The 15,149-nt window shown below is 47.8% G+C and overlaps 1 protein-coding gene across 14 annotated transcripts in view; it reads left to right on the plus strand.

Moving 5' to 3' along the window:
* Nucleotides 1–15,149, plus strand: part of plekha6 (pleckstrin homology domain containing, family A member 6) — a 331,150-nt gene that overhangs the window by 132,617 nt on the left and 183,384 nt on the right. The gene's annotated exons all lie outside the window — the stretch shown is intronic.

Consider the following 15,149-nt stretch of genomic DNA (forward strand, 5'->3'; position numbering starts at 1 on the left):
TCATATTAAGTTAATCTTTCTCTACACCCTAGCTATGACTGTAACACTACATTCTGCACTCTCTCCTTTCCTTCTCTATGAACAGTATGCTTTGTCTGTAAAGTGCGCAAGAAACAATTGAGTGCATTGTTAGGAGTCTGTAAGAGTTAGAATAAAGTTTTAGGAGCATAGAGCAAGAGTAAAAATTGCAATTAGAGGGTATGCTGGGCGCAGATTGCCATAAGTCGCCTTGCTCCATGCCATCTTGGATTTAGTGCCATGGGAGCGTTAACATCCACCCAAGTGGGCAGGTAGAGCATCCAGATGAAACCTACGCAGATACAGGGAGAAAGAACATGCAAACAGTCACCCAAAGCTGGAATCAAACCTGGGTCCCTGGAACTGTGCGGCAGCAGTGCTAACCAATGTGCCACCGTGCCACCCTCGACATCGGTGCAGACTTGATGGGCCGAAGGGACTCTTTTTCACTTTTTTTAATATAGCCCCCATGTCCAGTGCCCTGAGATAATTGATTTTGGCTAGGATGGCATTTAGAACCATAGAACCTCTAGAGTGCCGAAAGAAGCCATTCGACTCATCAAGTCTGCACTGACTCTCCATAGAGCTTTACCCAGGCTCTCACTGCCCCACCCCATCTCCGTCACCCTGCACATTTAACATGGCTAACCTTCCCTGAACCTACACATCTTGGGACACTAAGGGGCAATTTCACGTGGCCAAAACACCTAACCTACACATCTTTGGATGGGCATATTTGCAACACTCTGAGTGTCCCGAACCAAATTGTCTGCTAATATTTGTTACTCAGTGACTTACCAAAATGTGGTTGAGAGAATGAAACCTGTGAAGACAAAATTGGGCTTGGTTGTAGTGCTGTTCTATTCCGCCCCGCCCCACCCCACCCACAGCACCTACACTGCCACCCAGCACAAGGAGCCTGCTGACTCAATGCAATCAGGGCACTTACCTGAAGATGAGGAACCTTGGTGCAATCACCTGAGCTGCTGTTCGGATCCAGGTGGCACAGAGCCTAGGACCCGGGTTCAATTCAGGCCTAGGATGACTGTGTGGAGTTTGCATGTTCTCCCCATGTCTGCGTGGGTTTCCTCAGGGTGTCCCGGTTTCCTCCCACATTCCAAAGATGTGCGGGTTGGGTTGATTGGCCATATTAAATTGATCCTTGGTGTCGGGGGAATTAGCGGGATGAGTATGTAGAATTATGGGGCTAGGGCCTGGGTGGAATTGCGATCAGTGCAGGTTAAATGAGCTGAAGGTCGTCCTTCTGTACTGTAGAGGCTCTATGGATTCTGCGGTGCTAAAAGGAATTTTAGTGAAATGAGTTGAAATTGCTACTAATTATGTCAAGTGCCATCACCGACGCTGTACAACATTTGGGAGTGAGAGACCAGACTTCTGTTATTTGCTATCCTTTGAGTCAGACGGGAGGGTCTTTGATTGCACAGATTCCTGTGTTGTCGTCTCTGCTGCTCCTGACGCCAGTATTGCATTTGTTTGGATCTCACAGATGCACAGAGTACATTTTAGAGCTGCTTGATTGTGTTCACTCAGGGAAGTGAGGTTGCACTTGGCAACCAGGAACAGGGAGTCTATTTGTTCGCAACTCAGTCAATAACAACTTGGGGCAGCACGGTGGTACGGTCGGTAGCACTGCTGCTTTACAGCACCAGGGACCCGGGTTTGATTGCCGGCTTGGGTCTGTGCGGGGTCTGCACGCTCTCCCCATATCTATGTAGGTTTCCTCCAGGTGCTCCGGTTTCCTCCCACAGTCCGAAAAATGTGCCGGTTAGGTGCTTTGGCCGTGCTAAATTCTCCCTCAGTTGCAGAATCTGCATGTTCTCCCCATGTCTATGTGGGTTTCCTCCGGGTGCTCCAGTTTCCTCCCACTGTCTGAAGAATGTGCTGGTTAGGTCTGTTGGCCATGCTAAATTCTCCCTCGGTGTACCCAAACAGGCGCTAGAGTGTGGTGAGTAGAGAGTTTTTACAGTAACTTCATTGCAGTGTTAATGTAAACCTAATGGTGACACTAATAATGAATAAGTAAATTTATATAGCACTGTTAATATCATCAAGTGTCCCGACACCCTTCACAACTTACCATGTAAGATGAAATTAGGGTAAATGACCAACAAGCTTGGTCAAAGCAGGAAGCTCAAGAAGCATCATAAAGGAGGAAGGAGAGTTAGAGAGATGGAGGGAAATTCCGGAGCTTGAGGGTCCAGGCAGCTGAAACCAATATTGGAGTGATTACAATAGGGAATAGTGAAGATCCAGAATTGGAGGAGGGCTGAAGTTGTGAGGCTGGAGGAGATTACAGAGAGGAGTGGAAGTGGGGTGAAGGGGGGGAAGGCCGGAGGGGAGGGGGTTAGCGAGGGGAAGGGGAGGGAGAGGGGACAAGGTCATGGAGGGGCTTTGAAAACGGGGTTGAGGTTCTTAGATTCAAGGCATTGCTGAGCCGGGAGCCGGTTGGCCATCGGACTGGTGCGGGGCTGAGAGGAGAAGGGAACTCAGTGTGTGTTAGGAGACGGGCAGCGGGGGTTTTTTTTACATAAGAACATAAGAAATAGGAGCAGGAGTAGGCCATCTAGCCCTTCGAGCCTGCCCCGCCATTCAATAAGATCATGGCTGATCTGTCGTGGTTCAGTTCCACTTTCCCGCCCTCTCCCCATAACCCTTAATCCCCTCTCTTATCAAAAACCCATCAACCCACGTCTTAAAAATATTTAGCGAGGCAGCCTCCACCACTTCAACGGGCAGAGAATTCCAGAGATTCACCACCCTTTGAGTGAAGAAGTTCCTCCTCAACTCCGTTCTAAACCGCTCCCCCTTTATCTTGAGGCTGTGCCCCCTAGTCCTACTGTCCTTTCTGAGTGGGAAGAGTCTCTCCACCTCTATCCTATCCATCCCATTCATCATCTTATACGTCTCAATGAGATCTCCCCTCATTCTTCTAAACTCTAACGAGTACAAGCCTAGTTTATTCAGCCTCTCCTCATAGCTCAACCCCCTCAACTCCGGTATCAGCCTAGTAAACCTCCTCTGCACTCCCTCCAAGGCCAAAATATCGTTGCGCAGGTGCGGCGCCCAAAACTGCACACAGTACTCCAGCTGCGGCCTCACCAATGCCCTATACAGCTGCAGCAAGACCTCCCTACTTTTATATTCAATCCCCCTCGCTATGAAGGCCAGCATCCCATTCGCCTTCCTGACCACATGCTGCACCTGCAAGCTGGGTTTTTGCGACTCATGCACAAGGACCCCGAGGTCCCTCTGCACCGTCGCCTGCTGCAGTTTTTCGCCACGTAAGTAATAGTCCTTCCTACCATTCTTCCTACCAAAGTGGACCACCTCACACTTGCCAACATTAAATTCCATTTGCCATTTCCTGGCCCATTCGCCCAGCCTATCTAGATCCTTCTGCAGACTCTCCACACCCTCCGCACAATTTGCCGTTCCCCCAATCTTGGTGTCATCAGCAAATTTCGACACCCTACACTCGGTTCCCTCCTCCAGATCATCTATATAAATGGTAAAAAGCTGAGGCCCCAGCACCGACCCCTGGGGCACCCCACTAGTCACCAACCGCCAATCCGAATAGCACCCGTTGACCCCCACTCTCTGCCTCCTATTTGACAACCAATCCTCTATCCACGCTAACACCCTACCCCCAACTCCATGTCCCTCGACCTTCTGCAATAACCTCTTGTGAGGTACTTTGTCAAACGCCTTCTGAAAATCCAGAAAGACCACATCCACCGGCTCTCCTCTATCCACCGCCCTAAACACATCCTCATAGAACTCCAGTAAATTTGTCAGACATGACTTCCCTTTAATGAAACCGTGCTGCGTCTGCTCTATCAAGCAATTCCCTTCAAGATGCCTCGCAATTTCCTCCTTAATGACGGATTCTAACATTTTACCTACCACAGACGTTAAACTAACCGGCCTATAATTCCCCGCCTTTTGCCTGGCACCCTTCTTAAACAACGGCATAACATTAGCCGTTTTCCAATCCTCCGGCACTTCCTGAAGGTAAAACTTGGTAGGCTGACCAGGAACATGTTGGAAATGTCGAGTCTCGAGGTGAGGGGGCAGATGGACAGCGCATAAAATAAAATAGGCGCCCATACAAGCTGAAGCAAATGTTCAGGTCAATTAAATGTAATTTTAGATAAAAAGTATGAAACACCCCTGTCATCTATACTCGGATAATACTATATGCCTGTCATTCATCATAATTATAACACACTATTGCTTGTTATACTGTACCCTTATGATAATATATCCTTGTAAGGTCCTTTTTAATGGACATCTCTGATGGTGCAGAATCTTTATAATCTGTGTCTCCTGGTATATAGGACATTTACGGTCTGGTACCTCATTGCACCCTGTCAAAAAATCCCCTTTAAATATAGTTCTACTGTCCTGTAGTCACTATATTCACTATAGAATCACTATATATCTGAAATTCCTCCTGTAAATTTCTCCTATTACACGGTAATTCATTTACATTGTGGTACATTATCAAATGGCATGTTCGAATGGGGTGCTGGGTGGAGTGAACTCCAAACCATATTCTGTACATTCCAAACTAAGAATCATAGGAACCCTGCAGTGCAGGAGGAGGCCATTCAGCCCATTGAATCCACACTGACAACAATCCCACCCAGACCCTATCCCCGTAACCCCACACTGTTAATCCTTTTAACCTACTTATCCCGGACACTAAGGGTCGACTTTGCATGACCAATCAACCTGACCTAAGTGTCTCCGGACGGTGAAAAGAAACCAGAGCACCCGGAGGAAACCCATGCAGACACGGGGAGAATGTGCAAACTCCACCCAGTGACTCAAGCCAAGAATCGAACCCAGGTCCCTGGAGCTGTGAGACAGCAGTGCTAACCACTGTGCCGCTGTGCTGCCCTAACTTTGAGAAAGAATCAAAGCCTCAACTGCGTCTTTTACCAACATCACCCAAGACCAGAAACTGGGTGGACTGGGGCACAGTCAAACTCATTAAATCACTGGACAGAATTCTACCAACCCCTAGACTGGTGCAAATGGTTAAAGTTAAGTTTATTTATTAGTCACAAATAAGGTTTACATTAGCACTGCAATGAAGTTACTGTGAAATTCCCCTAGTTGCCACTCTCCAGTGCCTGTTCGGGTCAATGCACCTAACCAGCACATCTTTCAGACTGTGGGAGGAAACCCACGCAGACATGGGGAGAATGTGCAAACTCCGCACAGGCAGTGACCCAAGCAGGGAATCGAACCTAGGTCCCTGGCTCTGTAAGGCAGCTGTGCTAACTACTGTGCCACTGTGTCGCCCCATGGAATGGGGATGAGGGGGTGGTACTGGGTTGGGAGGGATGGGTGGGATGGGGGGGGGGGGAGTGGCATATCAGCTTTGAGACTTGATCCCGGGGCATGTCACCCAGCTGTGAGGCGGATCCTATGCCTATACCAAGCAGGCAGGCAGCTGATTGGCAAGATTAAGGTCCATGTTTTCAGCATTGTGCCAATGGTGGAGCTGCCCCACCCTGTGGAGACGATGGCAGCTACATGAAGGCAGCCTCCTCGAAGTAGCTGGAGTTGATGTGGGGAAGAAGGCTTGGGGGGGGGGGGAGGTGTACTGGTGGTGGGGGTGAGATGGGGCCTTGGACATTGCAGCCTGAAGCTCCTTGCTGCACAGAGTGGGTCGCAGGCAGGGAAGGCAATCCCGAGGCCTTAACTGTCCCCCGTGGAGGCATTATCACCTTGACGATTGACCTGGAGGGCAGGCTTCCCTTTCACCCATCCTGAATTTTAATTCGTACTTGACTCTACAAGGGTGCACCCATGTTGAGATATCCTCACGGTCTCTGACCTGCCTCAGTGGGGCCCACCTCTCCTGGTTTCACGTCTGCCGGTCCCAGAGTTTGGCTGACAGCATTTGGAGCAAACTCTCCTTCCTGATCTGGAACGCTGGCCCACAGATGTCCGGGTTAGGAGTCTGCCTCCTGTAAAGTTGCCAGGCAGGTTCTACATTTCGTCCTGACTTCAAAGTCGCAGAGTCCACGATAAAATCCTGTGACTCAGTCTGGTGGTTTTTCGTTATTGGAAGGTGGTTCTCAGAAATAGGGGCAGGTGTTGGCCGTTTAGCCCTTCGAGGCTGATGTACCGTTCAGTGAGATCATGGCTGATCTGACTCTGGTCTCAATTCTACATACCAACTCATGTTCCTGACCTCACCTTGACCCCCTTCTCAATCAAAAATCAGTCACGCTTGGTCTTGAACATATTGAATGGCCCTCGGCCTCCACGGTTCGCTGGGGGGGGAAGAATTCCAGGCACCAGCCACTCTCTGAGAAAGAAATTCCTCCCCATTTTCATCCTAAGTGGGAAATGTCTTATTTTTAAACAGTGTCCGCAAGTTTGAGGGTTCGAGGAAGGATATCCTTGCTGTAGAGGGAGTACAACGAAGGTTTACCAGGCTGATTCCTGGGATGGTAAATCTGTCATATGAGGAGACACTAAGCCGGTTAGGATTATATTCACTGGAGTTTAGAAGAGTGAGAGGGGGCCTCATAAAAAAGTATAAAATTCTAACAGGGTTAGACAGGGTAGATTCAGAAAGCATATTCCCAGTGGTGGGGGAGCCGAGAACCAGGGGTCATAGTCTGAGGATAAGAGGTAAACTTTTTAGAACTGAGGTGAGGAGAAATTTCTTCACCCAGAGGGTGGTGAATGTGTGGAATTCACTCCCACAGAATGTAGCTGAGACCAAAATATTGTCTGATTTCAAGAAGAAATTAAATTTTGCTCTTGGGGCTAAAGGGATCAAGGGATATGGGAGAAGGGGGGTATCAGAATATTGAATTTGATGATCAGCCATGATCAAAATGAATGGCGGAGCAGGCTCGAAGGGCCAAATGGCCTACTCCTACTTCTAGTTTCTATGTTTCTATTCCGCAGTGTAGGGAAACAGAGTGTCAGCATCTACTTCGTCAAGCTCCCTCAGTACGTTTCAATAAGACATAATATTTGTACAAATCTGCTGAGCATATACTTTACACTTGCAAATATTTAGCAGCCGACTAATCAGCCCGGATCTTGTTGCCATGGCAGTAGCAAAATCGAGGCATGTCACATATGACAATCAGGAAGTTTTTTTATTCAGTCGTGGGACCTGGGCATCGCTGGCTAGGCCAGTGTTTATTGCCCATCCCTAGTCGCCCTTGAGACGGTGGTGGTGAGCTGCCTTCTTGAATCGTTACAGTCCATGTTCTGTGTGTTGACCCACAATGCCGTTAGGGAGGGGATTCCAGGATTTTGACCCAGCGACTGCGAAGGAGGGCGATATATTTCCAAGGCAGGATAGTGAGTGGGTCGGAGGGGAGCTTGTAGGTGGTGATGTCACCATGTGTCTGCTACCTTGTTCTTCTAGGTGGAAGTGGTAGTAGGTTTGGGAGGTGCTGTCTAAGGATCTTTGGTGAACGTCTGCAGTGGACTTTGTAGATAGTGCGCGCTGAAAGACAAGAGCTAAGCTTAAAGTTTATTCATTAGTCACAAGTAGGCTTACATTGTCACTGCAATGAAGTTACTGTGAAAATCCCCTAGCCGCCACGCTCCGGCGCCTGTTTGGACAAGGAAAGTGGATGTTGTATTCTGACTAAACCAACATGAAGAGATTTGTAGTGAGCTTGTACCCCGATCCCAGAGTCTGGATCCAACTCCCTGGATCTCTTCAGATTCAGTTGAGTATTATTGCCTGATTTACACTCTGCATGTCTGGGGACACTAGGTCCCCACATCCTGACTTATCTAGGACAACTGGCTAGATTCAGACTCTCACCATTTGCCACTGCGTCGTCTATGAAGGTGCGTAGCTGAAGTGAGCTGACCATTTTGGGCAGTTTAAATGCCTTGGTACCTGGCTGAGTGCGATGGCCTATTGCTCCTTTCAGACTGCCCCACCCTCCTTCCTTCAGTCCTTCTCCAACTCCGGCCATTTTCAGTCTGGCTCCCCACTTCCGCATCAGTCCCCCCTCTCCCCCCCCCCACCCACCCTCTGCCTTCACTCCCTCCAACCCTTCTCCCATTTGGCCCTTTACCATGGGTGAGGTTAGTGGCATTGGGAGATAACCAAGCGGGGTGAAAGGATGGAGCAACTTCAAAGAATTAGGTTGCGCTTGGAATATAGTGTTCGATTCTGGTCGCCACACTACCAGAAAAGATATGGAGGCTTTGGGGAGGGTACAGAAAAGATTTACCAGAATGTAGCCAGGTGTGGAGGCATTAGCTATGAGGAGAGGTTGGAAAAACTTGGTTTGTTTTCACTGAACGATGGAGGTTGAGGGGTGACCTGATAGAAGTCTACAAGATTATGATGGGTAATTAGGAGCTTTATTCCAGGATGGAAGAGTCAATTACTAGGGGGCATAGAACATAGAACATAGAACACTACAGCACAAACAGGCCCTTCGGCCCACGAGTTGCGCCGATCACATCAACACCTACCAATCTATAGACCTATCTATAACCCCCAATCCCATTAAATTCCATATACTCATCCAGAAGTCTTTTAAAAGACCCCAGCGAGTTCGCCTCCACCACCACTGACGGCAGCCGATTCCATTCACTCACCACCCTCTGAGTGAAAAACTTACCCCTAACATCACTTCTGTACTTGCCTCCCCGCACCTTCAATCTGTGTCCTCTCGTAGCATAGGTTTAAGGTGTGAGGGATAAGGTTTAAAGGAGATGTACAAGGCAAATGTTTTACACAGAGGGTGGTGGGTGCCTGGAACTCGCTGCTGGGGGAGGTAGTGGAAGCAGATACGATAGTGAGTTTTAAGGGGGTTGGGACAAATGTATGAACAGGATGGGAATAAAGAGATGTGGTCCCTGGAAGGGTAGGGGGTTTTAATTCGGTTGAGCAGTATGGTTGGTGCAGACTTGGAGGGTTGAAGGGCTCGTTCCTGTGCAGTAATTTTCTTTGTTCTTTATTCTAATGCTGGATTCCACCAGCTACTGCATAATCACAGGCAAATCATGTTGACACTAACACATCCACAGTAACTTGTTGGGGCTGTTGTGTACAACAGACAATAGATAATAAGCCACATGTTTCATACCTCATAGAATCCCTACAGTGCAGAATGAGGCCATTCGGCCCATCGAGTCTGTACCAACCACAACCCCGCCCAGGCTCTGTCCCCATAATCCCATGCCTTTAACCTAGTTAGTCTCCCTGACACTCAGAGGCAATTTAGCATGGCCAATCCACCTAACCCGCACGTCTTTGGACTGTGGGAGGAAACCAGGGCACCTGGAGGAAACCCACGCAGACACGGGGAGAATGTGCAAACTCCAGACAGACAGTGACCCAACCAGGAATTGAACCCGGGATCCTGGAGCTGAGATGGCACAGTGGTTAGCACTGCTGCCTCTCTCCCGACTTAACCATCGAAAGTTGATGGAAATTTGAACTAAGAAAACTGGCCTGACTCTGATTGCTTTATGTCCTACGCCACGCTACGAATGAGAATCCAGGTCCCAGTGTGAAACGTGTGCCGAGCGATGAGGGCAGAATGGGCAACATTTGATTTGGGTGTGAAAATAATGTGGAGTCCCTGTGGGTTTTATGTTTCTTTTTATTGAAAGTTTAAATAAAAAGGTTTATTCATTGGTGTCACAAGTAGGCCTATATTAACACTGCAATGAAGTTACTGTGAAAATCCCCTAGTCACCACATTCCGACCCCCGTTCGGGTACACTGTGGGACAATTTAGCATAGCCAGTGCACCTAACCAGCATGTTTTGGACTATGGGAGGAAACCGGAACACCTGGAGGAAACCCAAGTAGACACGGGGAGAATGTGTAGCCTTGGCATAGACGGTGACCCAAGCCAGTGTTTTCCTATATCAAAGGCCCCCATGTAAATGCAAATTATCATTGACATTTGAACTGTAATTTCATGCCAATTATAGAACATAAGAACATAAGAACATAAGAAATAGGAGCAGGAGTAGGCCATTCAGCCCTTCGAGCCTGCCCCGCCATTCAATAAGATCATGGCTGATATGTCGCTGCTCAGTTCCACTTTCCCGCCCTCTCCCCATAACCCTTAATCCCCTCTCCTATCAAAAACCCATCAACCCGCGTCTTAAAAATATTTAGCGAGGCAGCCTCCACCACTTCAACGGGCAGAGAATTCCAGAGATTCACCACCCTTTGAGTGAAGAAGTTCCTCCTCAACTCCTTATATATATATAACTCATATATCCTATATCAGGAGTTTTTATAAATATATAAAAAGGAAGAGGCTGGCTAGGGTGAATGTTGGTCCTTTAGAGGATGAGAAAGGGGACCTAGTGGTAGGGGATGGGGATATGGCTAAGGTATTGAATAACTTTTTTGTTTCTGTCTTCACGGAGGAGGACGTGAATAATTTGCCGGGTGTTAGCGATAGAAAGGTGGTAGGACTGGAGGGTCTTAATGACATTACTGTTACTAGAAAGGCGGTGCTCGACAGACTGGAGGGGCTGATTGTGGACAATCCACAATCCACGCTAACACCCTACCCCCAACTCCATGTCCCTCGACCTTCTGCAATAACCTCTTGTGAGGCACTTTGTCAAACGCTTTCTGAAAATCTAGAAAGACCACATCCACCGGCTCTCCTCTAAATATATATATCAACTGATATAGGCTCCTGATCCAGTGACACTGATGCTCTGCACACCACATGTCCCCAAACTCAGGCAGAAAATGACACCACGGAGCATCTACTTCACCCAGAAGAGATTCTGGATAGCAGCTTTCAGGAGGAAGAATAGAGAGACCACTTAATACTTAGAAGGTGCAAGTCTAGATAGAGTAGAGGGGGTGGCACAGTGGTTAGCACCGCTGCCTCACAGCTCCAGGGACCCGGGTTCAGTTCTGGCCTTGGGTCACTGTCTATGTGGAGTTTGCACATTCTCCCCGTGTCTGCATCTCCCCTCAGTGTACCCGAACACTGTAAGGGCGTGGATTGCCCTGCCTGCAGCAGTTGTGGACTCGCCAACTTTAGGGGCATTCAAATGGTCATTGGATAGACATATGGATAATATTGGAATAGTTTAGGTTAGAGGGTCATTAGATTGGTTCCACTGGTCGGCGCAACATCGAGGGCCGAAGGGCCTGTACTGCGCTGTAATGTTCTATGAACATGCACTGGACTCTGGCGACTAGGGGATTTTCACAGCGACTTCATTGCAGTGTTAATGTAAGCCTACTTGTGACTAATAACTAAATAATTTTAACTCTGTTTCTCTCTCCGTGGGGCACAGTGGTTAGCATTGCTGCCTCACAGCGCCATGGGCCCGGATTTAATTCCAGTCTTGGGTCACTGTCTGTGTGGAGTTTGCACATTCTCCCCGTATCTGCGTGGGTTTCCTCCGGGTGTTCTGGTTTCTTCCCACAGTCCAAAAATACACAGGCTAGGTGGATTGGCCATACTAAATATGTGGGGTTATGGTGATAGGGCAGAGGGGAAGGCCTGGGTGGGATGTTCTTTCGGAGAGTGCGTGCAGATCGATAGATCGAATGGCCTCTTCATCACTGTAGGAATTCAATGGAATAAAGGGATCTCGGGCTACACATAAACTGATCGCCACAGAAGTTGTACCACAGGTCAGCAAAGCCATTGAAAAGAAACTGGCCAAGAAATATGTTTATTTCTGAAGAAATACAATTGAAAAATAGTGAAGTTTGTGATTGCCGTATCATACAAAGAATATGGAGGCAATGGCGAGCGTGCAGAGAAGATTTACAAGGATGGTCCCAGGAGTATCCCAGGGACAGCATGGTGGCACAGTGGTTAGCACTGCTGCCTCACAGCGCCAAGGAAAAGGATTCGATTCCCGGCTTGGGTCACTGTCTGTGCAGAGTTTGCACATTCTCCCCGTGTCTGCGTGGGTTTCATCTGGTTTCCTCCCACAGTCTGAAAGATGTGCAGGTTAAGTGAATTGGCTGTGCTAAATTGCCCCTTAGTGTCAGGAGGACTAGCTAGGGTAAGCGTATGGGGATTGGGCTGGGTGGGATTGTGGTCGGTGTGGACTCAGTGGGCCGAATGGCCTCCTTCTGCACTGTAGGAGTCCATGATCTATTCTATGAATATTTTGGGTGGGCATATGAGAAACAGATTAACTGGATGGGACTCTGATTCCTTGGGAAATCAAGGCAGAGCAGTGTCCTTACAGAGGTGTGTAAAATTCTGAAAGGTTTAGATGGAGTGGATACAGAGAGAATATTTCCTTTTGTGAGTAAGAGCAGAACTGCAGATCACCAACATGAAATAGTCAAAAAGAAATCCAATGCGGAATTCATTGGGTAAGAAACTTCTTTACCCAACGTGTAGGAAGAACTTGAAACCCATTGCCACAGGAAGTGGTTGAAGTGACGATTATAGGTATCTTTAAGGGGAAACTAGAAAAATTAGGAGTCCCAAGAACTTCATACTGGAAGCAAACAGATGGTTACAATGGTGGATTAAACAAGGGACTTGAGAAACTGAGTTACAGAGAAAGGTTGAATAGGTTAGGACTTTATTCCCTGGAATGTAGAAGAATGAGGGAGATTTGATAGAGGTGTATAAAATTATGATGGAAATAGATGGAGTGAATGCAAGCAGGCTTTTTCCACTGAGGCTAGGGGAGAAAAAAACTAGACGACTTTGGTTAAGGATGAAGGGGGAAAAGTTTAAAGGGAATATTAGAGGGGGGGGCTTCTTCACACAGAGTGTGGTGGGAGTGTGGAATGAGCTGCCAGATGAAGTGGTAAATGCGGACTCACTTTTAACATTTAAGAAAAACTTGGACAGGTATGAGATGAGAGGGGTGTGGAGGGATATGGTCCAAGTGCAGGTCAGTGGGACTAGGCAGAAAAATGGTTCGACACAGCCAAGAAGGGCCAAAAGGTCTGTTTCTGTGCTGTAATGTTCTAAGGTTCTATGGTTCTAAGGAGAGGTGGGAGGAGGCTCGAGTTGAGTATAAAGGCCAGCATTGGCTGTTTAGGCTGAATGGTCAGTTTCTGAGCTATATATCCTATGTCATCAGATGTTAAAAAGATGAAAATATCTCCCAAAGCGATTTTGATTTGATTTAATTTTAATATTACCACATGTATTAGGATACAGTGAAAAATATTGTTTTTTGCACACTATACTGACAAAGCATACTATTCATAAAGTTTAAAGTTTATTTATTAGTGTCACAAATAGGCTTACGTTAATACTGCGATGAAGTTACTGTGAAAATCCCCTAGTTGCCACAGTCTGGCGCCTGTTCGGGTACACTGAGGGAGAATTTGGTCTGGCCAATGCACCTGATCAGCATATCTTTTGGACAGTATGCAAGGTAGTGGGAATGGAAAGAACGCACGGTGCAGTCATAGCTAGGGTGTAGAGAAAGATCAATTTAGCATAAGGTAGGTCCATTCAAAAGGATGGCAGCAGAGAAGAAGCTATCGGTTAGTACGTGTCCTCAGACTTTTTCCCGATGGAAGGAAATGGAAGAGAGAATGCCCGGGATGTGTGGGGTCCTTGATTTTATGGTGGCTGCTTTTCCGCAGCAGCAGGAAGTTTTCAATAAGAGATTTCACTTGAGGCTGGCTGATGATACAAACTGTGTTCACCATCTCTGTTCAATCCGGATCCTCTGATTGTCACCACACGTAGTGTATTGAAAGTTGTGCCGTAATTTTGTCCCCTCGAGGTTACCACACACACTTGTACCAGCAGAGGGAGCCTGCTGGGAAGGGATAATAAAGGATACATGTCAATAGTTCATGCAGTTCTGAATCTAAATGCCTCTTGGCTGGATTTATACATGTTCCTGTCCCAGGGACATCACACCACTGAACTGTCATCTCGGTGATCTTGGTTTCATATCAGTGTGATGTGGGCGGGTGGGTAGCGAGGAGGCAGGGTGACCCTCGCGCAGGGTGGGGCGAAGCTCTTCACAAGTGTTTTATATTCTGAGGACGTTGCTGGATCTTGTTTTGTACTCAGTGACCTGATTGAAGTTGTCCGGCACAGACCCTCCTGTGGTTCGTCCTGTTGTGGTTAAAGATTTCAAATTCCATTTCCAGCTGTTTGTATATTCCACTTAATCACATCAGTGTGTAACGTTGGGTTGGGAGAAGAAAGTCTCAACAAACGTGGACACACGGGGAGGCGACGCTTCCCTCAATGTTCTGCAAATGTGAGGCAGCAAAACGCACAGGGAAGGGTGATTAAATCAGCTGATATGATCCAGAGCGCGGCAGAAGCGGATTCTGCAAGAACTTTCAAAAGGGAATTGGGAAGGGAAAGAATCTGAGGAGAATTAGGGAGAGTAGGACTAATTCCTTCAAAGAATATGCACAGGTTCAGTGGGCCAGTGGCCTCCTGCTGTTCAACTTGCAAGCTCGCACTGAAAGTGTTGTGCTGTGTATGGAATGCGGGCTTTTATGCACAATAACGTGCCTTGAAAGTTTTGAAAAACCTCACCTAGTTAGTCGAGAAGTAATCTTATTTTGCCTGCTTCCAGTTTCAAGTTAGCCTTCGAGTGCCACCCAGTGGCCTGCTCAAGCAAGTGCAGCTTCACTTCTCTGAACCTGAATCATAGAATCCCTGCAGTGCAGAAGGAGACCATTCAGCCCATCGAGTCTGCACCAACCATGATCCCACCCAAGCCCCATCCCCATAACCCCAGGTATTTACCCTAGCTAGTTCCCCCTGACACTAAGGGATAATTTAGCATTGCCAATCCACCTAACCCATGCATCTTTGGACTGTGGGAGGAAACCGGAGCACCCAGAGGAAACCCACGCAGACATGGGGAGAATGTGCAAACTTCTCACAGACAGTGACCCGAGGCCAGGAATCGAACATGATCCCTTGCGCAGTGAAGCAACAGTGCTAACCACTTGCCACTGTGCCGCCCAATGAATGAAAGAGCTTGTGTGCATTTATATAGCAACTTATCATTGTCTGGAACAAATCTAAGTGCGTGCCACGTGCAAGAATTGCTTTTTGCTTTTGGATGCAGCACAGCGGTGCCGTGGTCAGCACTGCTGCCTCACAGCTTCAGGGGCCCAGGTTCAACTCCCGGCTTGGGTCACT

The sequence above is a fragment of the Carcharhinus amblyrhynchos genome, chromosome 22, assembly GCF_965287045.1.
Source record: "Carcharhinus amblyrhynchos chromosome 22, sCarAmb.v2.hapA, whole genome shotgun sequence".
NCBI classification, from domain to species: Eukaryota; Metazoa; Chordata; class Chondrichthyes; order Carcharhiniformes; family Carcharhinidae; genus Carcharhinus; species Carcharhinus amblyrhynchos.